The sequence below is a fragment of the Sminthopsis crassicaudata genome, chromosome 2 (assembly GCF_048593235.1).
Source record: "Sminthopsis crassicaudata isolate SCR6 chromosome 2, ASM4859323v1, whole genome shotgun sequence".
NCBI classification, from domain to species: domain Eukaryota; kingdom Metazoa; phylum Chordata; class Mammalia; order Dasyuromorphia; family Dasyuridae; genus Sminthopsis; species Sminthopsis crassicaudata.
In genome coordinates, this window is record NC_133618.1 from 25,537,548 (window position 1) to 25,562,289 (window position 24,742).

Genomic DNA, 24,742 nt, shown 5'->3' on the forward strand with positions numbered 1-24,742 from the left:
TAGGAAAATTGCCATCCTAGGTTTTGTTGGGTTTGGGTTTGGGTTTTGGGGGAGAGGGTTTGAGAGTTGGGTGAGAGGAGAAAGTCTCTTTGCCTAAAAAAAGTATGAGGATCTCCTTGACCAGTTCATTTGCTCCCTTCCTTGACAAAGAGGCACCATCCTTAGGAACGGCAATAGCAGAATAAATGATGGCATATGAATGGAATGGAACACTACTGGGCCATGGCAAAAGTTGGGCATGGAGAATTCAGAGAAGGCTCAAGAGATTTCTCTGAACTGATACAGAACCAGGGGAACATACAGGAAAATACAAGGGAACGCAAGGAAAATGACTTTGAAGATCAGTGTAAGGACCAGTCTTAATTCTGGAGGACTGATGATGAAAGTCATTGAAAAGCGGTGGGCTATGGGTACAGGATGAGGAACGCATGTCCTGTCAGACAAGGAAACGACCCCAGGTGGTTCTGCTAAAGTGATTTTGTCCCAAGGGAGGGTTTGGCAAGTCATTTCACTTTAGTAGGGCTCGCTTTTCCCATCTGTAAAAAGAGATGCACTGGACTCTCCTGAGCACCGCTGTCTTCAAATTCAGGCTCCCCTTTGATGGCAGATGAATGGCACCTTCACTCAGTGATGAACATCCTCATACCTGCTCAAACCCTTCACATCCCAGGGACTGAACTCCTAGAGAGAGCCATCCAGAGCCCACTTTTCACCCTCAACCTCAGACGCCTCAATCTTCTCACCCCAGAGTTTAATCTGCCCTGTGACCTCTGGCCATTTCCCTTCATCTTAAATCTATTCTTCTCCCACTCCTTCCATTAGCTCTGACCAGAACCTGGCTTTCCCCTGCCCATTCTTTACAATACTGCCTGCACCTGGGCTCCTTCCCTGTGGCTGACTGCACAGAGCAGCAGAGCTGGACTACAGCTTGCCTCCTCTTGCCCCCTTCATCTCTCAGTAGCCTCTCTTCCGCTGAGGTTCGTGTTACATCTACCACCCAACCAAAAAATCCTACTCCCTCAGTGAATTTGATATTTCTTCCCCAACTTCTGCTCTCACCCAGGGGGACATCAACATCTTTTAATTCTCCCTCAAATACCCTAAATACTCAGTTCCTCAACCTACTCACCCCCACAAACTACTCATCCACCCCACCTTGGTCATACTTTTGATTTTGTCATCGTCCATAAATATACCACCTCCATGTTCAAGAATTCTAAAATCCCTTTATCCAATCTATAATCTTATAATCTATAACTTCACCTCTATCTCTTTTACTCTCTCCCTCCCTCCCTCCTTCCTTTCCTTTCTCCTCTCCCTCTCTCCCTGTCTCTGTCTCTCTCTGTCTCTCTCTGTCTCTGTCTCTCTCTGTCTCTGTCTCTCTCTCTGTCTGTCTGTCTGTCTCTCTCTCTCTGTGTCTGTCTCTCTCTCTGTCTCTCTCTGTCTCTCTGTCTCTCTCTCTCTCTCTCTCTGTCTCTCTCTCTCTCTCTCTCTCTCTCTCTCTCTCTCTCTCTCTCTCTCATACACACGCACACATCCAAGCTGTCATGCAGGACTATCCATTTCACTGCTGCAACATCTCTCAAATATACCCCTAGTCTCCTCCGCCATCCCTCTGGGGCAGACCCTCACCTTCTCATGCCTTGAGTACTACAAGGGCCTGCTCCACTTTCTCCTCATTCCAGTCCATCTTTCATTCAATAGATTTTCCTGAAGCTCAGGCCAGTCATGTTACTCCTCATTCCAGTGGCTCCCTATTGCCTTCAGAAGTTAAAATGAAATGTTATTTGGCATTCAGAGCCCCCCCCAACTGAGCCCCCTCCCACCTTTCTGGATTCCTTACTCTACAATACATAGTCTTCGGCCTATTGCCCCTGGCCTCCTAGTTGTTCCATGTCCCTTGGCTCTAGGCATTTTCTTTGACTGTCCCCCATACCTGCAACATTTTCCCTCTTGCACTTTGCCTACTGTTTATTGTAAGTCCCCACTAAAAATCCCACCTTCAGGAAGATTTCTAGTGATTTCCTGCTTGGTTTTTTTCCTATTTATCCTATATATAGCTTGCTTTAAATGTATTTTTCACATGGATTGTAAGCTCTTTGAGTATGGGAACTGACTTTGCCTTTTTTTGTATCTCTAGCACTTAGCACAGTGCCTGGTAAATGATAGGCATTTAGTAAATATCAGGTGCTTGATGGATCCAGCTCTAAATTCTGTGGTTGAATATCTAATTTGTTTTTGCTTTCTTAGAAATATCTAACACAAGTGTAACCACTAATGTATATTCAATACTTATTCAAATTGCATTGCTGAAGCCTTACTTCTGGGTGACTGTTTAATAAAAACTGGCGAAACTTGAAGCTAGTCTGTATATCACATTGTATATCATCAGTCACACTGTATATCAAGATAAGTTTCAAAGGCATAAAACACATCAAAAGTCACATCAAAAATAAAAAGAGAAGCAAGAAAGAAATTATCTTTTGGGGAGAAAGAATTCATGGCCAAATAAGGGAGAGAGAGGATTGCAGAAGATAAAAATGGTCAATTTTGATTATATAAGAGTAAAAAGTCTTGCACAGACAAAACCAATGTAGTTTAATTAACACAGCAAGGGCTGGTGTGAGGGCAGTTCTACATGCAACAAGGTGTCATTGTGTCACTTGAAGGGAAGCAGAACAAACATCTCTGGCCTTTTCTTCAAACTTTCTCCAAAAAAAATGTTTAATTCCTGCCAGAATGAGATACAAGAAGTAGGGGAAAGATGCTTCCACTCAGAGAGAAAGGGTACTAGACTAGAAGTATATCTGCTCCCTTAAATGTTATTAGACTTAGAGATAAAATTTTCCAGTTCAAGCAGATATAGGTGCAAGACTTCACTCCCTTACCACCAAATACCTGTTCTACAATGAAAGACTATATAAGTTAGCCAAGAAATCTCTTTATCCAAATCAGTAGCAAAACAAAAATCAGAAAAAGTATACATAGGAGAATATATACCAGACCCCCCCCAAAAAAAATTACATCATTCTCTCCTTGGGAGCAAGATAACTCAGTTCAACCAAGAAAAAGAGTCCTAGATGTAATACAAGAAGTAATTTAAGAATTTAAGTATTTGACAAAAACTGCTGGGAAAATTAGAAACTAGTAAAGAAGAAACTAAGCATTGACCCACATCTAACACCATATACCAAGATAAGTTTGAAATGGATTCATGATCTGGACATAAAGAATCATAAACAAATTAAAAGAACATAGAATAGTTTACCTTTCAGACCTGTGGAGGAGGAAGGAATTTGTGACCAAAGAACTAGAGATCAGTATTGATCACAAAATAGATAACTTTGATTATATTAAGTTAAAAAGTTTTTGTACAAACAAATCTAATGTGGACAAGATTAAAAGGGAAGCAATAAACTGGGAAAACATTTTTACATCCAAAGGATCTGATAAAGGTCTCATTTCCAAAATATATAGAGAATTGACTCTATAAGAATTCAAACCATTCTCCAGTTGATAAATGGTCAAAGGATATGAATAGACAATTTTCAGATGAAGAAATTGAAACTATTTCTAGCCATATGAAAAGATGCTCCAAGTCATTATTAATCAGAGAAATACAAATTAAGATAACTCTGAGATACCACTACATGCCTCTCAGATTGGCTAAGACTACAGGAAAAAATAATGATGAATGTTGGAGGGGATGTGAGAAAACTGGGACACTGATACATTGTTGGTGGAATTGTGAAAGAATCCAGCCATTCTGGAGAGCAATTTGGAACTTTGCTCAAAAAGTTATCAAACTGTGCATACTGTTTGATTCAGCAGTGCTACTACTGGGCTTATATCCCAAAGAGATCTTAAAGGAGGGAAAGGGACCCACATGTGCAAGAATATTTGTGGCAGCCGTCTTTGTTGTAGTGGCAAAGAATGGATGCCCATCAATTGGAGAATAAGTTATAGCATATGAATGTTATGTAATATTATTGTTCTATAAGAAATGACCAGCAGGATGATTTCAGAGAGGCCTGAAGGGACTTACAGTAACTGATGCTGAGTGAAGATTATTATACATGACAACAATACTATATGATGATCAGTTCTGATGGATGGGGCTTTTCAACAATGAGATGATTCAAACTCGTTCCAATTGTTCAGTGATGAAGAGAAGCATCTACACCCAGAGAGAGAACTATGGGAAATGAGTGTGGATCACAACATAGCATTCTCACTCTCTCTGTTGTTGTTTGCCTGCATTTTTGTTTTCCTTCTCAGGTTTTTTTCTTTCTTTCTAAATCCTATTTTTCTTGTACAGCAAGATAACTATAAATATGTATACATATATTAGATTTAACACATATTTTAACATATTTAACATGTATTGGACTACCTGCCATCTAGGGGATGGAGTGATGAAAAGGAGGGGAAAAGTGGGAACAGAAGGTTTTGCAAGGGTCAATGTTGAAAAATAAATGCATATGTTTGTAAATAAAAAGCCTTAATTAAAAAAGAGGTAATCCCTGAAATCTTTAGAGTAACAAGCTGGGGACAGAGACCTAATGGAGGCTGCTGGATCCTCTTGTGCCTTCTGAAAACCTTTCTTTAGCATCCTGGTGGGGTTGACTTCATCTATCTCTCCTCTTGAAGCACTAAAGTGACTCAAAACTTGAAGAGAATTTGAGAAAGACTTAAGTGAAGTGAGAAGAACCAGGAGATCATTGTACACAGCAACAAGATTATAGGATGATCAATTCTGATACATGTGACTCTTCAACAATGAGATAATTCAGACCAATTCCAATAGTCTTGTGATGGAGAGAGACATCTGCATCCAGAGAGGGAACTATAGGGACAGAGTGTGGATTACAACATAGTATTTTCACTTTTTTTTTGTCTGCTTGCATTTTGTTTTCATATTTTTTTCTTTTTTGATCTGATCTTTCTTAGGCAGCATATTAAATGTGAAAATATGTACAGAAGAATTGCACATTTAATATATTCAATTAGTTGCTGTCTAGGGGAGGGGATGGGGAGAAAGGAAGGAAAAATATTTGGAACACAAGATTTTGCAAGGGTGAATATTGAAAACTATGAGTATATTTGAAAAGAAAAAGCTTTATTTAAAAAAAGAGACTCAAGCTCAGAAAGGTTCTAAGAAAACTGAAGAGCTCACCTTTTCCCTGTATTCAACAGTTCTATCCCATCTTTCACACAGGCACGGGACATTGATCCCCACCAATGAGTATAAAGTCTCTGACCAATGGACTTTGAGACTGGGGTTACATTAGAAAAATGCAAATTAAAATATCCCTGAGTTGTTTTATCTCATTGTCAAAGATAAAAAAGAAAGAAAGAAAGAAAGAAAGAAAGAAAGAAAGAAAGAAAGAAAGAAAGAAAGAAAGAAAGAAAGAAAGAAAGAAAGAAAGAAAGAAAGAAAGAAAGAAAGGAAGGAAGGAAGGAAGGAAGGAAGGAAGGAAGGAAGGAAGGAAGGAAGGAAGGAAGGGGAAGGAAGGAAGGGGAAGGAAGGAAGAAAGAAAGAAAGAAAGAAAGAAAGAAAAAGAAAGAAAGAAAGAAAGAAAGAAAGGAAGGAAGGAAGGAAGGAAGGAAGGAAGGAAGGAAGAAAGAAAGAAAGAAAGAAAGAAAGAAAGAAAGAAAGAAAGAAAGAAAGAAAGAAAGAAAGAAAGAAAGAAAGAAAGAAAGAAAGAAAGAAAGAAAGAAAGAAAGAAAGAAAGAAAGAAAGAAAGAAAGATGGAGAGGCTGTAGAAAAACAGAAACACTTATGCATGTTAATGGAACTATTTCTGACAAAGTTAGGAGTCAGTTCTGAGGCCAGAGTTGTGAATCAGATCATAAATTGTGTTTAAAAGAAAAAGAAAAAAAAAATCCAATGAGATTTAAGACCTTGACCTAATTAGCATTTTAGCTAACTAAACTAACAGCCCTTTTAGAAATCACCATGTAAATTATTTTAAAATCTGTGATGTTTTAAGTTTCAGGAAAGGGAGGCTGGGGAGGGCCAACTCTTTTAAGAAGGTCTCTGACAAGAAAATATACTTCTAAATAAACAGAATTGAACCAGGAAACCTCAGGGCTTACTGATCACCTTTTAGAGTTGGTTGGATGCAAGATGAAGATAAAACAGAGGAAAAAAAAAAAAAGATTGTGATAAAATTTCAAATCTCTGTTAAATACAGCCTTTATTTGTATACAATAAATTCAACATGTCACTTTCAAAACTGCCTTGCTAGGATGAATACAGAGAGGCCTGGAGAGACTTACATGAATTGATGCTGAGTGAAATGAGCAGGACCAGGAGATCATTATACACTTCAATAACAATATTATATGAGGATCAATTTTGATGGATGCAGCCCTCTTCAACAATGAGATTTTTTTTTCCTGAGGCTGGGGTTAAGTGACTTGCCCAGGGTCACACAGCTAGGAAGTGTTAAATGTCTGAGACCAGATTTGAACTCGGATCCTCCTGAATTCAAGGCTGGTGCTCTATCCACTGCATCACCTAGCTGCCCCAACAATGAGGTGATTGAAACTAAGTAATGAAGAGAACGGGCTACACCCATGGAAAGAACTATGGGAAATGAGTGTGAACCATAACACAGCATTTCTACTGCTGTTATTGTCTGCTTGCATTTTTATTTTCCTTCTTAGGTTATTTTTATCTTATTTCTAAATCCTATTTTTCTTGTACAACAAGATAACTGTATAAATATGTATACATATTTTGTATTTAACATATACTTTACCATATTTAACATGTATAAGACTACCTGCCATCTAGAGGAAGGGGTGGGGAGAAGGGGAAAAGTTGGAACAGAAGATTTTGCAAGAGTCAATGCTGAAAAATTACCCAGGCATATGTCTTGTAAATAAAAAGCTATAATAAAAAAATAAACTAAAAACTGTTCTGCTAAACAATTGAGTCTTTAAGGCTATTGTTTTGATTCTTTAGTGGATCTGTGAGGTCATTATTGTAGATTCTCCTTTCCTGGGTGCAGATTGAGATCCACCCACATTTCATCCTGTATGATTCTTCTTGTCCTTCCATTAAAAAAAAAAAAAAAAGTATTAGATTATTTTCTGGGAGGACTGAGGATCTTACCTTCCCAGAATCTTCCAGAAAGGGGTCTGTTTACCCAATATCCTACAACATTAGCCCCAAATTCAAACAGAAAATGAGATCACTAAAGTATGCATAAGAATCCTTGCTGTTCACATACTAACTTAGAAAACCATCTACTAATATTGTCTATGCTCTATACTACTTCCATTGATTTTGTTAAACACTTCCCAATTACAATTTAATCTTGTTCTTTCAAAACTTGGGAGTCCTATCCTGTGCTTAACACCACAGTTCTATGCAATTTTTTTTGGTTCTTCTAATATCTCCTTAGAATCAGTGCAGTGAGGAGGCTGTTGACCATTTTTCCCCCCTGAGGGATTTGGGGTAAGTGACTTGCCCAGGGTCACACAGCCAAGAAGTGTTAACTGTCTGAGACTAGATTTGAACTCAGGTCCTCTTGACTTCAGGGCTAGTGCTCCATCCGCTGTACCACCCAGCTGCCTCTGGGTCTGACTCCCCCCCTTTTCTTTTTATGCATCTGTTTGATAAGGTCTTCTTGATTTGACCCATCTTTGTTAACATCCTGTAGCCCCTTTCAAACCTTTCTAATAACCTTTAACCTAACTGTAATTTTAATTCTTCAGAAATCATGCTATTAATGTGATCATACAGCATCACTTGGAAAATACTGCAATTTAGTCCATTCCTTTCTGCAATGAACACCCTCATCTTAAACTCCTTCCCCACTCACAAAGGCTGGCCAGGTCCCTTCTCCTGACCTCAGAAGCTCCCTTGAGGAGCTCCATTTTCTAACAGTTCTGCTCACGAGCCTCCCCCAATATTGATCTACTGGTTAGCTTCTACAAAGGGATATTTACAGAGAAAACGTAGAAAGGACAGCAAACACAACAATATTCTGAGGCATACTCTCCCTTCTGTATGATACTCAAGGTCTCTGAGGAAAGCGGGCTCCAAATAAAGAGCAAAGCTACTGAGGCACATATGTGAGCACCTGTGGATCCGAAAGGTTGGGACTCCCGGGTCCTCTCCTCACATACTTCCTTTCTGGGCTAAACTTCGGTGATGAGAAAGTTACTCTCTTGTTCAGCTGGGCAGACTCCCTTCATAAAGTGATGTCCAAGTTTACTGATGGTCCCTCAGCTGTTGAACTGCCCCCGAATTTGGCTACTGCTTCCACCAGATCTAGGACTCTGACCATCGAGGGAATTTGAAATGATTTTGATAGATCCCTCAGGCTCACCAACCCTTTCTGCACTCCCATCTCGGTGTATTTTTGGACCTCTGGTAAAAATGAACACAAAAGAAATATCCTACATCCAAATACATATGGCAGCTGATAGAACAATACAGCTCGCTGCTGCCCTTCGCTTTACCTAGCAGCGAGCATCCGTCTTCCTCTCTATCTAGTGGATTGTCTTGGTGCTGGAAGTGTCCTTCCTCAACCCAAAGACAATGAGGAAGAGTATCAGCCTTCCCTTATCAGAAAGAAACTTGGCTCCGGAAAACTTCCCAGGACATGTAAAGCTGTCCCCCCATAGGATGTATAACCAACTAGAAGCTATTTCTCTATTTCAATTAATCAATAAATAAAGATTTATTAAGTGCCTACTATGTGTCAGACTCTCTGCTGAAAACTAGAGATACAAAAAGAGGTTAAAGATTGCCCCTGTCCTTGAAGAGCTTACAGTCTAAGGGAGGTGACAGTACTCAAACTGATACACACAAAGCAAACTCTGTACAGGATAAATTTAAAAAATAATAAAAAAGAGGGAAAGCCCTGGAATGAAGAGGGATCCGGAAGGCTTCCTGTAGAAGGTGGGATTTTGTTGTTGTTTGGCCTTTATTCTCCAAGAGAACCATGACATCAGGAAGTCCTGCGAGTGAGTTGGAATTAAGTGAGAGAAGGGTGTGCAAAGTCACCAGCCTTGCTTTCTCCTCTAGAGCCAACTGGATTCGGTGGCAAGATCAGGATGATTAGAGATGGCCCTAGTTGCAGAACTGCTGGGGAAAGAGTTAAGATGAGGCGGTTCATTGCAGAAAGAAATGGATTAAGTTGCAGTTTTTTCAAATTGCAGTATGATCACATTAATAGCATGATCTCTGGAGAATTAGAATCACATCGACCTGCCATCTGGGGGGAGGGAGGGTGGGAAGGAGGGGAAAAATTGGAACAAAAGGTTTGGCAATTGTCAATGTTGTAAAATTACCCATGCATATATCTGGTAAATAAAAACTATTAAAAATTTTTTTAAAATCACAGATAGATTAAAGGTTATTGGAAAGATGAAAGGTTTGAAAGTTCTATAGTATATTTTAGATGGGATTTAAAGGAAGCCAGAAAGGTCAGTAGATTATATGGTGATCAACTGTGATGGACGGGGCTCTTTTCAACAACGAGGTTATTGGGGAAATTCCAATAGACTTGCGATGGAAAGAGCCATCTGCACCCAGAATGTAGTTCGCAATGTAGTTACAAAGGAGTATTTTCACCCTTTTGTTGTTGTTTGCTTGCTTGTGTTTTTCTTTCACATTTTTGCCCTTTTTGAGCTGATTTTTCTTATGCAGCATGATAATTGTGGAAATGTGTTTAGAAGAATTGCATATGTTTAAGCTATATTGGATTACTTGCTGTCTAGAGGAAGGGGGAGGAGGGAAGGAGGAAAATTTGGAATACAGGGTTTTGCAAGGGTAAATTTTGAAAACTATCTTTGCATGTATTTTGAAAAATAAAAAGCTATTATTAAAAATGTATATATTGATATCCTCATGCAAATTATTCTCTTGGTTCTGCTCATTTTACTCTGAACCAATTTCTGCCACCGCAGATTCTCTGGATGTGGATATTTCCTATACTGTAATAATATGGCACTTCGTTTCTATACCACAATTTGTTCCACCATTCCTCTCATTAATAGGTACCTCCCTTAGATTTGAATTCTTTGCTTTTTTCCATCCTTTTGATCGCTTTAGAATCATGAAATTTGATCTGCTTGTAGCTATTTCCATCCTAGTAATCATTCTCCCTCTTCACTGCCTCCCCCCATCCTCACTAGGTTCCCTGTTGAGTTTAATGTATTTCTAAATCAAACTCATGTGATTCACCTTCCTTTGTCCTTTTTAGATGAGAACAAGGTTCAATTGATCCCAGTTCTCCATACCCCTTCTTCCATGACTGAACATTCTTCATTAACAACTTAATTATGAAAAATAAGAAGTTTCAGCCCCTTATTCTGCTTTTCTATATGTGTGTGTATTCTTTTTACTTACCTTCTTTTCTCTTTTTCTTCTTAAAACCCTTGGAATAAAATCAACCCACCACAATACCTCTGATTCTCTTATTTAACACCTCCAATGAGGTACTGAAATAATATTTGTTTCTTCTTCCCCTATTACTCTGTCTTTCTACACCCAGGTTTGCAGGCTACACGTCTCTGATCTCATTGGGAACTGTGGGCTTAATTGCCTGAACTGATGCTAGTTTGCTAGTGACCTCCTTTCTTATTGCTCATGGACTTATGATTAGTTTTTTTTGTTTTGTTTTGGGGTGTGTGTGTGTGTGTGTGTGTGTGTGTGTGTGTGTAGAAAACTTATGAGGTCAACAGGTAGCCTTGTGACTCATGGACCTGGGAATCCATAATCCCCACCTAGTTTAGTTTAGAATGAGAGTGTGAAGATGGGAGAATCATTCCATCACTCTGTTAGCATGGCTTGTTAAATCAACTCATACGTCAAAATATTGTTGAACTGCCCCCCTCCAAACATGGCTCTTTTTGCTCCCAGATCCAGTATTCTGGGGCCAGAGGGGCCTGGGATGGCTTTGAAGCATCTCTCAATCCTTCTGGCTCTTCCCAACAACTCTTATCTTCTTTGAGTCTCCTTCCTCAAAGCTGCTAAATATTCCTGTTCCTGATTACTGCGATCTTATCAGAGCCATTTGGCTAACTTTCTATCCTTCTTTTTGTCCCGCTCCATCTTCCAGACTTTGGATTCTGCCACAAAAACAAACTTGGTTCAACTAGGTGAGTTTTGAGGCAAGAATCTCATCTTTCTGATAACCCAGCCTTCTGATAACCCAGGCGTCTCTACACCTACGCAACAGGAGTATGCAGGCTCCTTTTATTTTTTGTCATCCCTGATTAAAATATAAGCTCCTTGAGAGCTGGTCTTGTTTTGTTTGCTTGTAGTTGTTTTTTAATTCATGTTTATTTTAATTTTGGTTCCAGATTCTTTCCCTCTCACTTCCCTTATCTATTTTGAAAGCAGGAAAAACAAAACATTACAAATATGTATAGTCAAGCAAAATAAATTCCTGCTTTTAGCCATGTCCACAACACATATGCATATGTGTGTATATGTGTGTGTGTGTATATATATGTATATATATACACATATATATATATATGTATCCATAGGTTTGCATTTATGAATATATGTACATAAATATACTTTTATAATATATATACATACACACATATACAATTCAGTATGTGTTTTGTATCTAGCAGTTCTCTATCTCGAGATGGATAGCATGTTTCATTGCAGATTCTCTGGAACTGCAGTTGGTTCCATTTATCTGGATCAGAGATTGAAAGTCTTTCAAAGGTGTTTGTCTTTACAGTGTCATTGTTTTTGCATAAATTGTTCTCCTGGGAATCTCTCTGTTCTGCTCATTTTACTCTATAAATTTTACTCTGCTAACGTCACGTTGTATCAGTTCATACAAGCGTTCCCAAGTTTTTCCACAGCTATTGTTTTTGTCATTTCTTACAGTCTGATATTATTCCATCACATTCATGTACTATAACTTGTTCAGGCATTTCCCAATTGAGGGATATCCTGCTTGTTCATATTTATATTCCTAGTGTTTAGTGTAGTACCTGGCATATAGTTATCACTTAATAAATGTTTACTCAATTAATATATACATATATATGTGTGTATGCATGTGTGTGTGTGTGTGTGTGTGTTATCACCTAGGAGTCCAACAAACTCCACAACAGGCAATAGGAAGTTGCCATATATTGATTACAAAAAGTTTTGACCTTTCTCAAAGCCTATCTTACAGACAATATTTCCGCCAGTTGGCCCAGCACAGCTTTGCATTGTTCCCCTGTTCTGTGTGTTCCCTACAGTTCTTTTATTCTGAACTTCATAAATAAAACAAACATTTCCATAACACAGTAGGATAGAAAGTTGCCGTTCTATTATGTACAACTTGCTGTTCCTTTTAACTATGTAATAAAGTTATTATGAAACTTTCTCTTATTCCTTCTCCATCCTAGAGCTGGCTACCATTAGACACACATATGCACAGATATGTAAAATTATTCTGCATGCTTCTGTGTACCAGCTCTTTCTCTGGATGCAGATAGTTTCTTCCTTTCTTGGCTGAAGTTCTTGGCAGTGAACTTAAGCATCAAACAAAGCCTGTTCCTTCCTTTCTCTTGCACCCCCTGTTGCCTTTTGGGAAGTTAAATAGACTCCCTAGTGAACGGGAAGAGGAAAAAGATGGAGAACTAACCAGTCAGTCAAGCTCAGAGATCTCATTCAGCATTTGTGGAGCTCATAACAACTCCGGAGAAGAGGATTCAGAGGAAGAAGAAGCTAATTAGAGTGATGGGCCGAAGCTGAGCACACGGGACCTGAGAAGGGACCGCCAGCCTGGGTCATCCACCAGACAAGAAGTCCCACCAGAAGGGGCCCTTTTGGGCCAGCGATGACTGAGTTAACTTATAGGGCTTCGGGAACAATGGGGATGCATGAAGCCAGAGGAAACCATTGCCAGAGGACCTGAAACAAGGCTTTATATGTAACTGCCACATATGAAACGCATTACAAAGTGCGTCTGCGCTCTACCATGTGCTTTCTAGCGGAGTTATTCTTGAGCATTGTGCTCACCAAAATGCTAATGCTATCATGTCTGGGTAGTGTTTTTCCACATGATTTACACATCTGATACCCTGTAAATGTGTCCCTGTGTTCTATAGGGGATGTGTGTTCCTGCGCTGCCATTTGCAGTATTTTCACGCTCACTCTATGGTCCCAAGCTCATGGTGGGATAGCTTTGGCTGAGTTCCTTGGACCTGAATGCTAACATGTGTGCACATGTTACATGCTCTCTGTAGTGTGGGTAATTTCCTATGGCTGCTATGTGCTCATTTTTGATGTTTATAGTGTATACTCAGTATCCTGTCTTTAAAAGATGTATGTTTTAACATTTCCACTCTTTCTGTTATTGTCTGCTTGCATTTTTGTTTTTTTCTTCTCAGGTTATTTTTACCTTCTTTCTAAATCCGATCTTTCTGTGCAACAAGATAATTCCATAAATATGTACACATGTATTGTATTTAACATATACTTTAACATATTTAGCATGTATTGGACTACATGCTATCTAGGGGAGTGGGAGGGAAGGAGGAGAAAAGTGAGAACAGAAGTTTTTGCAAGGGTCAATGCTGTAAATAAAAAGTTATAATAAAAAATAAAATTTAAAAAGATGTATGTTCATAAAAGCAACATAGTAGATAGAGAGCTTACTGCAAAATCAGGAAAACCTGGGTTCGAGTCTAATCTTTGACCGATTAATTTTCAGGAAGTTCCTCAACCTCTCAGGGCATCGGGTTCACAGGGTCATAGATTTATAGCTGAAAAGGATCATGGAAATCTTCAGTTCCAACTCCCTGTTCTACAAAGAAATCACTGGTCTAACCCAGAAATAAATAATGTATGTTCCAGAGATAACAGAGTTGTCACTCAGTCGTGACCTTATGGACCATAGCAGGCAATGCTGAATATAGGGTTTTCTTGCCAGAGATACCCAAGTGGTTTTCCATTTCCTTCTCCAGTGGATTGACTTGTGCACTTAGCAAGTAAGTGTCTGAGGTTGTAGGGTGCGGGTTAAGCCATATTTTCCAATACAGTCAATGTGGGAAATTGCTTTTGCTTGAATGTAAATTTTGGCTATAAAGCCTTTGTTTTTCTTTTTCCTTTCCTAATGGAGATGAAGGGAATGTATAAAGGAAGTATCATTAAGTAGCAATATATGCAGGAAAAGAGATTCATTGAGATGCTTTTTGAATATAAACTGGGATTCAAGAGGCTGGATTCATTTACCTAAGATTCTCATCATTGGTTGAAAGAATGATTGCCTTATATTATATGTCTGTGTGAATTGATGAAAGCTTGAGGAAGGAGAATCTCTTCTTGTTTGTAGCTTTGTCAAAAGATACATGTGGGTACACACCTGTCAGATTGGCTAAGATGACAGGAACAAATAATGATGAATATTGAAGGGGATGTGGGAAAACTGGGACACTGATACATTGTTGGTGGAGTTGTGAAAGAATCCGGCCATTCTGGAGAGCAATTTGGAACTATGCTCAAAAAGTTATCAAACTGTGCATACCTTTTGACCCAGCATTGCTGTTATTGGGCTTATATCCCAAAGAAATACTAAAGAGCGTAAAGGGACCTGTATGTGCCAAAATGTTTGTGGCAGCTCTTTTTGTTGTAGCTAGAAACTGGAAGTTGAATGGATGTCCATCAATTGGAGAATGGTTGGGTAAATTGTGGTATATGAAGGTTATGGAATATTATTGCTCTGTAAGAAATGACCAGCAGGAGGAATACAGAGAGGCTTGGAGAGACTCATATGAACTGATGCTGAGTGAAATGAGCAGAACCAGAAGATCACTGTACACTTCAATGCTGTATGAGGATGCATTCTGATGGAAGTGGAAATCTTCAACATAAAGAAGATCCAACTCACTCCCAATTGATCAATGATGGACAGAAATAACTACACCCAGAGAAGGAACACTGGGAAGTGAATGTAAATTGTTAGCACTACTGTCTATCTACCCAGGTTACTTATACCTTCGGAATCTAATACTTAACATGCAACAAGAAAATTGGATTTACACACATATATTGTATCTAGATTTTATTGTATCACATGTAAAATGTATGGGATTGCCTGTCATCAAGGGGAGGGAGTAGAGAGAGGGGGCGATGATTTGGAAAAATGAATACAAGGGATAATACTATAAAAAAAATTACTCATGCATATATACTGTGGGAAAAAAAAAATTCTAAATAAAAATAAATAAATAAATAAATTGCCCAGATCAACCCAATTAAAAAATACATTAAAAAAAAAAAAAAAAAAAGATACATGTGGGGGGCGGCAGCTAGGTGGTGCAGTGGATAGAGCACCTGCCCTTAAAACTAAGAGGACCTGAGTTCAAATCTGGCCTCAGTTTCCTAACTCTGTGATCCTAGGAAATTCACTTAGTCCCAATTGCCTCAGCAAAACAAAACAAAAATATACAGGTGACTACATTTTTTTTTCAGGGAAAGAATCCTGGAGAGAAAAAGACTTCAAGAAGAAGCAGAGATGTAAGAGAGTCAGTACCTCACCATCCCCCTATTTTCAACTTTCCACACTGGAGATTTTGGATATTGCCCTTAGAGTGAGATCAGGGATCCCCTCTCTCTCTGTTTTTGTCTCTCAACTGAAATATAGAATTCTCAAAAGGAGATATTCAATCTAGATATTTTTTGGTTTGTTTTACTCTGCATGTTTCTCTGATTTTTGTTGGCTACCTTCTTGGATAAATTAAATTTATTTGCTATTCTCTATTTGTGATTGGTTTTGTGTAACTAAAATTTGGTAGGGAAAGATTCAAGTCTTTAGATATATCATAGGGAATTCTTTCTCATACTGACCAGGAAATTAGTTTGAATCTTAAAAAAAAAATTTTTCTCCTAGACTAGCAACATTTAGAGGGGAAAGAAAGATATAATTCTAGACTGGTCTTCTCTGAAAAGAACACAGGAGCACAGATACATAGAACATTTTTTAAACTCCAGGCTGGCATTCTGGAGAGAGCAATTTGGGACTCTGCCCAAAGGGTTATAAAAGTGCATGTGCTTTGATCCAGAAGTGTCTCTGCTGGGTCTGTTTCCCAGAAAAGATCATAAAGGAGGGAAAGGGACCCACTTGTGCAAAAAATGTTTATAGCAGTTCTTTTTGTAGTGACAAGGAACTGGAAATTGAGTGGATGCCCATCAATGGGAGAATGGCTGAATAAGTTATGGTATATGAATATTATGGAATATTATTGTTTGTTAAGAAATGACCAGCAGGAGGATTTCAGAAAGGCCTGGAGAGACTTACAGGGATTGACATTGAGTAAAATGAGCAGGACCAGGAGATCATTGTATATGGCAACAGCATGATTATGTGAAGAACAAATATGATGGACTTTTTTCAACAGTGAGGTGGTTCAAGGCAATTCCAATAGATTTGCAAAGGAAAATGCTGTTCACATCCAGAGAAAGAACTATGGAGATTGAATGTGGATCAAAGCATAACATTTTCACTTTTTGTTGTTGTTGTTTCTTTGCTTTTTTTTTTCCTTTTCTCATGTTTTTTCCCTTTTGATCTGATTTTTTTTTTCCCTGAGGCAATTGGGGTTAAGTGCCTTGCCCAGGGTCACACATGTAGGAAGTGTTAAATGTTTGAGATCAGATTTGAACTTTAGTCTTCCTGACTTCAGGGCTGGTGCTCTATCCATTGCGCCACCTAGCTGCCCTGATCTGATTTTTCTTTTTCCACAATATGGAAATATATATTTAGATAAATTATACATATTTAGCCTATCTCAAATTGATGGTGGTTTGGGGGAAGGGGAGGGGAGGGAGAGAGAAAGAAAAATTCTAAACACAAGGTTTTGCAAAGGTGAATGTTGAAAACTATCTATGCATGTATTTGGAAAAATAAAGCATATTGGAAGAAAAACAATACACTATCCATTGGTAACTCAAATATTCTGTTAACTAAAACACAAGCATAAAATTGTTGGTTGATTAATTATCTGTCTCTATAATAGTAGTCTTGATCATTTAAAAATTCATGCAATATGTAACACATATTAGCCTAATTTTAGAAGAGGGCCAAATCTAATTTCTAGCAGGTTGATGGGATAAATTAAAATGAAAGATGCTTATTAAAAAGAACTAAAGTTTTTGCTATTTCCTTTTGGATGGTAAAGATCAAAATGGCAACATTATATTTTTATGTGATATTTATACTCATAATTTTTAGCATATTCTAACATCGATCAATATTACAATTTTTATAGAAGCCATTCTCCTTTTTGCTAATTATTTTTTGCTTAATTTACTAACTATAATTTTATCTCAGTGTGAAAAAAATGTAGAAAAAAAGAAAACTACAGGTTGGATTTATTATATACTTGAAAAGAAAAGTAAGCTCTACGTAAGAGAAATTACATTTCTCATTTCTGTTCTACCAGTATGAAAATGCTCATTTTATTTGGTGTTTTATTAGTGTAAGAATAAATTTTTTTTTAAATTTTAAAGAAAGATTAAGTAACTTATCCAGCATCACAATTAACAAGTGTCAGAATTCACTGCCTCTGTGTAGCTCCTTTTTGATCAGAATATAAGACAATGAAGGACAATTAGGTGGCAAAGGAGATGAAATCCTGCTCCTGAAGTCAGGAAACCTCATCTCCCTGAGTTCGAATCCAGCCTCAGACTCATTTTCCTCATTTGTCAAATGAGCTGGAGAAGGGAATGGCAAACCACTCCAGGATCTTTGCCAAGAAAATACTGAACAGAATCAGGAAGAGTTGAACCTGACTGAAAAATGACTAAAGAAAAATGAAACAATTCATTTCTAGGTTAGCTCTTTCTATCACTTCCAAACTAAAGTGATGGGAGATAGAATCTGACCTCAGATTTATACTCAGAGGGTCTCTGAAGGGTTACTCCTTCTGCAAGAAGGCCAGGGAATATAAGAAAGATCATCCCTAACTGATGTTTGATTCAATGATGCTAGTCGATAAAGAAAAAAACTGGAAATCTAGGTCTAGGTCTCAGTGCTGTCATACGGTGTAGATGGAGGAAAACCTCCAAGTTGCCTGAATATCCTAGCTGGGAATGGATCACGGGGAGGGAACTCGAAAGCAGAGTCTAGCCAGGAGAGTCTACCATCTTTTCCCCTAATCCCCTTTTCGGTGTCCTAGAAATATGTTACATGGCAGTATTTAATTCTCAGTATTACAGGAGAGACTGAACCAAGATACAAAACTGTGATTGGCTGAGATATTGATGGGTATTTTAGTCTTGGTTATACCATCAGACGCTAAGTCACTCTGACTCTTTTCAGGATGCTTTTCCTTTCCATTTCTTCTTATTCATTCCTCCTGACCCTACCCTAATTGGATCTTCATCACCTCTTAACCTAAACTATAGTAACAGACTCCAGATTCCCCTTGCTTCAGTGTACTCTACTTATCCTGGCTGGATTAGATTGTGTCAGCCTCCCCCTCAAAAGCCTTCAGTGAATCCGGAACAAAATCCAAACTGACAATTAAGACAATCTGGCCACAGTCCACATTTCCCACTGTCCCCTCCTCCTCACACACACATTTTGTACTCCAGCTAAAATGGTCCACTCATCCTCTCTAGTCACAACTTGCACTTTCCCCACTTTTCCCTATCCCTGGAACTTTCTCTATTACTCTACCAGTAGAAATCATATTCACCCTGCAAGGTCCAGTTCAATTGGCACCTCTTCCATGGAGCCTTCTCTATTTCTCCCTGAGCTCCTAACTCATTTGTGCCAACTCTTGGCAAGATAGCACTGAACCACATTCTGAACTCTATTGCACTAATTTCTCTAGCTTTTTGTCTTTCCAATTAGACTATTAGTTCCTTAAGAGCAGGTACCCTTTTCCATTCATGTCCGGGTAGCACATGCCCTGGGATGACGACTCTACTTCCCACTTGTACTAACAAGTTGGGTAATTTGTGTCTACTCCATTTCCACTTAGGGCTCGAGGAATGATCCCAAAGCAGGTGTCCTTTCTAGTTTTATAGTTCATGAACCCCTACCACTTCACTAACCCAGCCATGATTATCAGTTAATATCAGTCAACCAGAATTGATTCATTTTTAGAAAGGATATTTTTACATATTGTATAGTAAGAAAAATTATTAAGAACTCCTCTCCCCAAAAAAATCCGTGACGAACTCTCCCACAAATACAGATAGATTCTAAGAGGACAAGGTTTCAAACTAGAACCGTGTGTGGCCAAGGGAAGGAAGTAAACGAGCATTTATAAACATGTTATGTGCCAGGCACTATGGTAGCTGCTAGTGTGGAATCTATGACCCCCTCTCATGAAAAGATTTGCTTTGGAAATGGAGAAATGAGAACTGGGTAAAGCAGATGTTACTCTGTCAGCTGTTTCCACAACTTAATTAAATTTCTAAATCCTTATATTATGTATGAGTATAACTGTAAGGCATAGGCCCTTTCCCTTGCCTCTACAAGCTTAGCAAAATAACTCAGTTAGGCATATAAAGTTTAACATAGTCATAGTCATAGTCAGTTCAGAGGGGGTCAAGAATGGCCCCCAGAAACATTTTTACAATCAAAGGTTCTGATAAAAGCCTCATTTCCAAAATATATAGAGAATTGACTCTAATTTATAAGAACACAAGCCATTCTCCAATTGATAAATGGTCAAAGGATATGAACAGACAATTCTCAGACGAAGAAATTGAAACTATTTCTAGCCATATGAAAAGATGCTCCAAGTCATTATTAATCAGAGAAATGGAAATTAAGACAACTCTGAGATACCACTACACCCCTGTCAGATTGGCTAGGATGATAGGAAAAGATAATGCTGAATGTTGGAGGGGATGTGGGAAAACTGGAACACTGATACATTGTCGGTGGAATTGTGAACACATCCAGCCATTCTGGAGGGCAATTTGGAACTATGCTCAAAAAGTTATCAAACTGTGCATACCCTTTGACCCAGCAGTGCTACTACTGGGCTTATATCCCGAAGAAATACTAAAGAAGGGAAAGGGACCCATATATGCAAGAATGTTTGTGGCAGCTCTTTTCGTAGTGGCTAGAAACTGGAAAGTGAATGGATGTCCATCAATTGGAGAATGGTTGGGTAAATTATGGTATATGAATATTATGGAATATTATTGTTCTGTAAGAAATAACGAGCAGAATGATTTCAGAAAGGCCTGGAGAGACTGACATGAAGTGATGCTGAGTGAAATGAGCAGAACCAAGAGATCATTATATACTTCAACAACAATACTGGATGATGATCAATTCTGACGGACGTGGCCCTCTTCAACAACATCTCTCTTGAGATTAATCAAATCAGTCCCATTTGTTCAATAATGAACTGAACCAGCTACACCCAGTGAAAGAACTCTGGGAGACGACTATGAACCACTACATAGAATTCCTGATCCCTCTATTTTTATTTCCTTCAAAGGCTAATTATACACTATTTCAAAGCACAATTCTTTTTGTACAGCAAAATAACTGTTTGGACATGTATACATATATTGTATTTATACTTTAACATATGTAACATGTATTGGTCAACCTGCGATCTAGGGGAGGGGGTGGGGGGAAGAAGGGGAAAAGTTGGAACAAAAGGTTTAGCAATTGTCAATGCTGTAAAATTACCCATGCATATATCTAGTAAATAAAAAGCTATAAAAATTGGGGGAAAAAAAGAATGGCCCCCAGAAATCCTTCTGTTAGACTGTTCAAGATATTCCCTTGGATATGGTGCAGCTTTTTTGATGGGCTTTTCCTGGAGGCTTAAGTCTGTGGTAGTCACCGACCAGTCTATCCTTGGTTCTTGCTGCAAACATCAACTATTCTCTGGGCATTGATAGGGTACCATGGGAAAGGTGGGAAGGGAAGTCCAAACTCCTCCAGAGCCTTCAAAACTCACACAATCCTCCTGTTCATCCTTTATTCTCCAAGAGGTCCAATGACACAAGGTTGATGTCTTGACTTACAGATGGCTTGGATTTAAGGGAAGCAAAGTTGTGCAATTATTAGCCTCACTTTCTGCAGAGTTATTGGAGTCCAGTGGCAAGACTTTGGTCAAGACAGGTGGTAATGGCCCCAGAATAGTGCTCCCGTAGTTGGGGACTAAAGGGAGTTGGGATAAGGGAGAGTGCGATGTTTTTATTCCTGCCCCAACAAGTAGTTCCTCCTTAGAGATTTGATTGACACTCTTGTTGGTTTGATCGCTTTCTCTAACCCCGAGGGTCTTATTCAGGCCCTAGCAGTGGTGACCAAGTCACTGTGAGAAAAAAAATGTTCTCATCCAATAAAAGTGTGGGGCTAAATGGATAAAGTGATTTCAGTCCCATTTGCATTTGTATCATCTTCACCTCCTTACAGAGACCATCAATGAGTATTGAATGAATCTGATAACAATAACTGTAAGGATGTGGTTCCCGCAAAACAAGAGAAGGGAATTGTAAGGGACCTTTAAATGGGCAGGCACAGCGCAACAGGAGATTGAGTGCCCCAGAAGTATTCTCTGTGGATATAGGACTGCCCTGTGGGTGGGATCCTGGCCATATTGAGATAGCTTCATAATGGGTGATGGCTCTCTCGCTGGTTGGCTGTGTGTGTGACCTCACCGGCCCTTTATAAGCCCACTGCAAGCAGCAGTCACTCTCTTTAACCTGGCTCCCTAGCCTGGGGTAGCCGAGCCAAGCTGACGGATAGCCCAGAGAGATAAGGAGTTTGGTAGTGAACATATGGGTCTTCAGGCCAGGTGTTCACTAGGGAGCTGACAAGTCAGGGCATTAAGTCAGGACATTATGTGAGTAGGTATAATAAAGGCTTTTAAGATTACACGTGGCTGTTCTTGAGTGCGCTACCGGTTATTAAACTATAGATTCAAGAGATTGTGGCCAGAGACCTTTGAAGGCCTCAGAGGAGGTGAGCCGGGTAGAGTTGACACTGCAAAGGTCAGTGGTCAAAGGTACTCTGTTGGGCCTAGGACAGACTGGTAATAGTGACTGCCAGGAGGACATGTTACAAATAATTGTCACATTTGTTATGCTGACAGAAAATTGTATAAATTTTTAGATAAAATAGCTATATCTGATGTTCTTGCTTAATTTTTTTTTTTATGAGATAGAATTCAAATTCAAGAGTGTGATGAGGAAAGAAAAGGTATATTCAGGAATGAATGTTATGTAAAAACAAAAGGCCTTTGTCAGTCAATAAACACTGCTAAGCTCCTACTATGTGCCAGCTTTTTTTGATGGGTCTTTCCCAGAGGTTATGCAGAGATAATCACTCCTGCAGGTATATGGACAATATAGTAATGATGGGATTTGTGTGGAAAATGTCCACATTACCTAAAATGAAGGCGTTCTCTACATGTTAATGGGAATAGCCTCCTTCAAATGGCTATGTAGCCAGAACAGACTCTTTTTCTCCCACAATAGAATTTTATTTTTCCAAATACATGTAAAGAGAGTTTCCATCATTCATTTTTGTAAAATTTCATGTTCCTTATTTTTTCTCCAGACCAAAAGGGAAAATACCCCGAGAAAGAAAAAGTAATCAAACAAACAACAACAAAGAGTGAAAATACTAAATTTCAATCCACATTCAGTCTCCATGAGAACAGAATCTTTTTAACTGGCAGCCTGGGACAGAGATTCTTGTCTTTCGTCCTGCTACATCCACAGGGTAAAGATTGCATATAATTCATCTCCAGTGTGGACACCATGAACTGAACTGGGAAGTAAAGAATAGCTTTCTCTTCTTCTCTCCTTTTACCCTATGGCTCTGAGAAACAGGTCAGGGGTATTTTTGTTTCTGATCTGCTTCATTTTTTCCTGTTTCAGATGAAGAAAGCAATCCCCACCAGACCAGGAGCTCATGTTGTAGCAAACTTGGAGCAGGGAATCTAGGCGAATGTCGCAGTCAGTCAGCCCAGGAGGAAAAGTCAGGGTATCTGAGACTCAAACCAAAGGGGGCTTGGAACTGAACTAAGCTGGTTGTATATTTATGTCTGAAGCTAATCTCACTGTTTAGTTAAATGAGTTGGGGATCAGGGCCTCCATATCCTTGAGGGCACACTGTTGGAACCAATAAACAGAGCGCTAGGACACTAGAGAACCCTGGAGGAGGGGTGAAATGTAACATACTTGGTCTTCAGCCTGTGGGAACCAGGGAGTTACTGTTACAGTAATAATATTAGAAAATGAAACATTAACAATAAAAAGCCCAGTCATTGTATATTGTTAAAACGTCAAGCCTTCTAAAGGTTTTTTTGTCTTTAAAGAGAAGAAAGTGGGTGGGAATTTTGTCTTGGTTCCAATTGTTCACAGCCACAATCAGAGAGCATTCTTTCTTTGGGACCTTCCCTGGAAATAAAAACAAGGTCACTAGTTGCCAATTTTCAAATTCTTTAGAAAAGGAATTTTTTTGGAGAATTCCCCACGAAATAGAATGCCATAGACATTTTAAGAGGAGTAACTAGAATCAGAGAGAACCCATGAGAAGTGAAATTATAGAATTTTAGAAAGGATTTTAAAATCATTTTCAAGTACACTTGTAGGAGATTGAAATGAGTAGTTTTTTAAAAATTCATCAAGTAGAGGTTCTTAGGGGAACTGCTTCATTGAACAGACCTTTTTATCCACGTGAGGTTCTAGGCTGATAGATAGAAAGAATTGAAAGAAGTTTGTTCTTTTAAACCAGTCAGGTCCTGCCACTTAATTGGTAGCATCCTTATAATTAATTGTTTTAACACAAGTTTAACTTTTTAGTGTGAGGGGAAAAGAAGCTTGGTTCCAAAATGAATTATTTGGAATTTTCAGATGTTCCAAAGTGGTCTCATTTCAACAAATATTTATAAAATACTTACTGTGCGGCTTATCTTCCATTTTGGGACTACACCCTTTCACATCCCTAACTTAGAAAATTCCTCCCCCAATTCCAATGATCTTGTGATTAAGAGAGCCATTTGCACCCAGAGAGAGCACTGTGGGAACTGTGTAGATCACAACATGATATTTTCACTTTTTTCTTGTTAGGTTGCATTTTGTTTTCTTTCTCATTTTTTCCCCCTTTTTGATGTAGCATGATAATTGTGGAAATATGTATAGAAGAATTGCTTTAATCTATATTGGACTACTTGCTATCTAGGGAGGGAGGGGGAGGAAGGGAGGGAAAAATCTGAAACACAAGGTTTTGCAAGGATGAATGTTGAAAATAATCTATGCATGTTTTGAAAATAAAAAACTTTATTCTGGAGGACCTGAGTTCAAATCTGGTCTCAGGCACTTAACACTTCCTAGCTGTGTGACTCTGGGCAAGTCACTTAACCCCAGCCTCAAAAAAAAAAAAAAAAAGAAAAGAAAAAACTTTGATTAAAAAAAATCCCTCCTTTCAGGTTCAACTTAAATCGCACTTCCTCTTGGAAGCTCATTCTGATTTCCTCAGTTATGGCTCATCCTCAGAAATTTTACCTTGATTATATTTTGTATTTTTATGTTGCATGTATGTGCTGTTCCCCTCAAAAGAATGAAAGTTCTGACAGGTTTTTAATTTTATGTTTTGTCTTTATATTCCTAGGAATTAACACCTAGCCTAGCTCCTAATAGGCTTTTAATAAAGGCTTGTTGAATGGATAATGAAAACAGCAAAATAATAATAATAATAAAATACCTACTGTGTATAAGGCATATCAAACCTGGTGTCAGGGCATTTATTGTCTAACAGTGGGGGAAGACAAA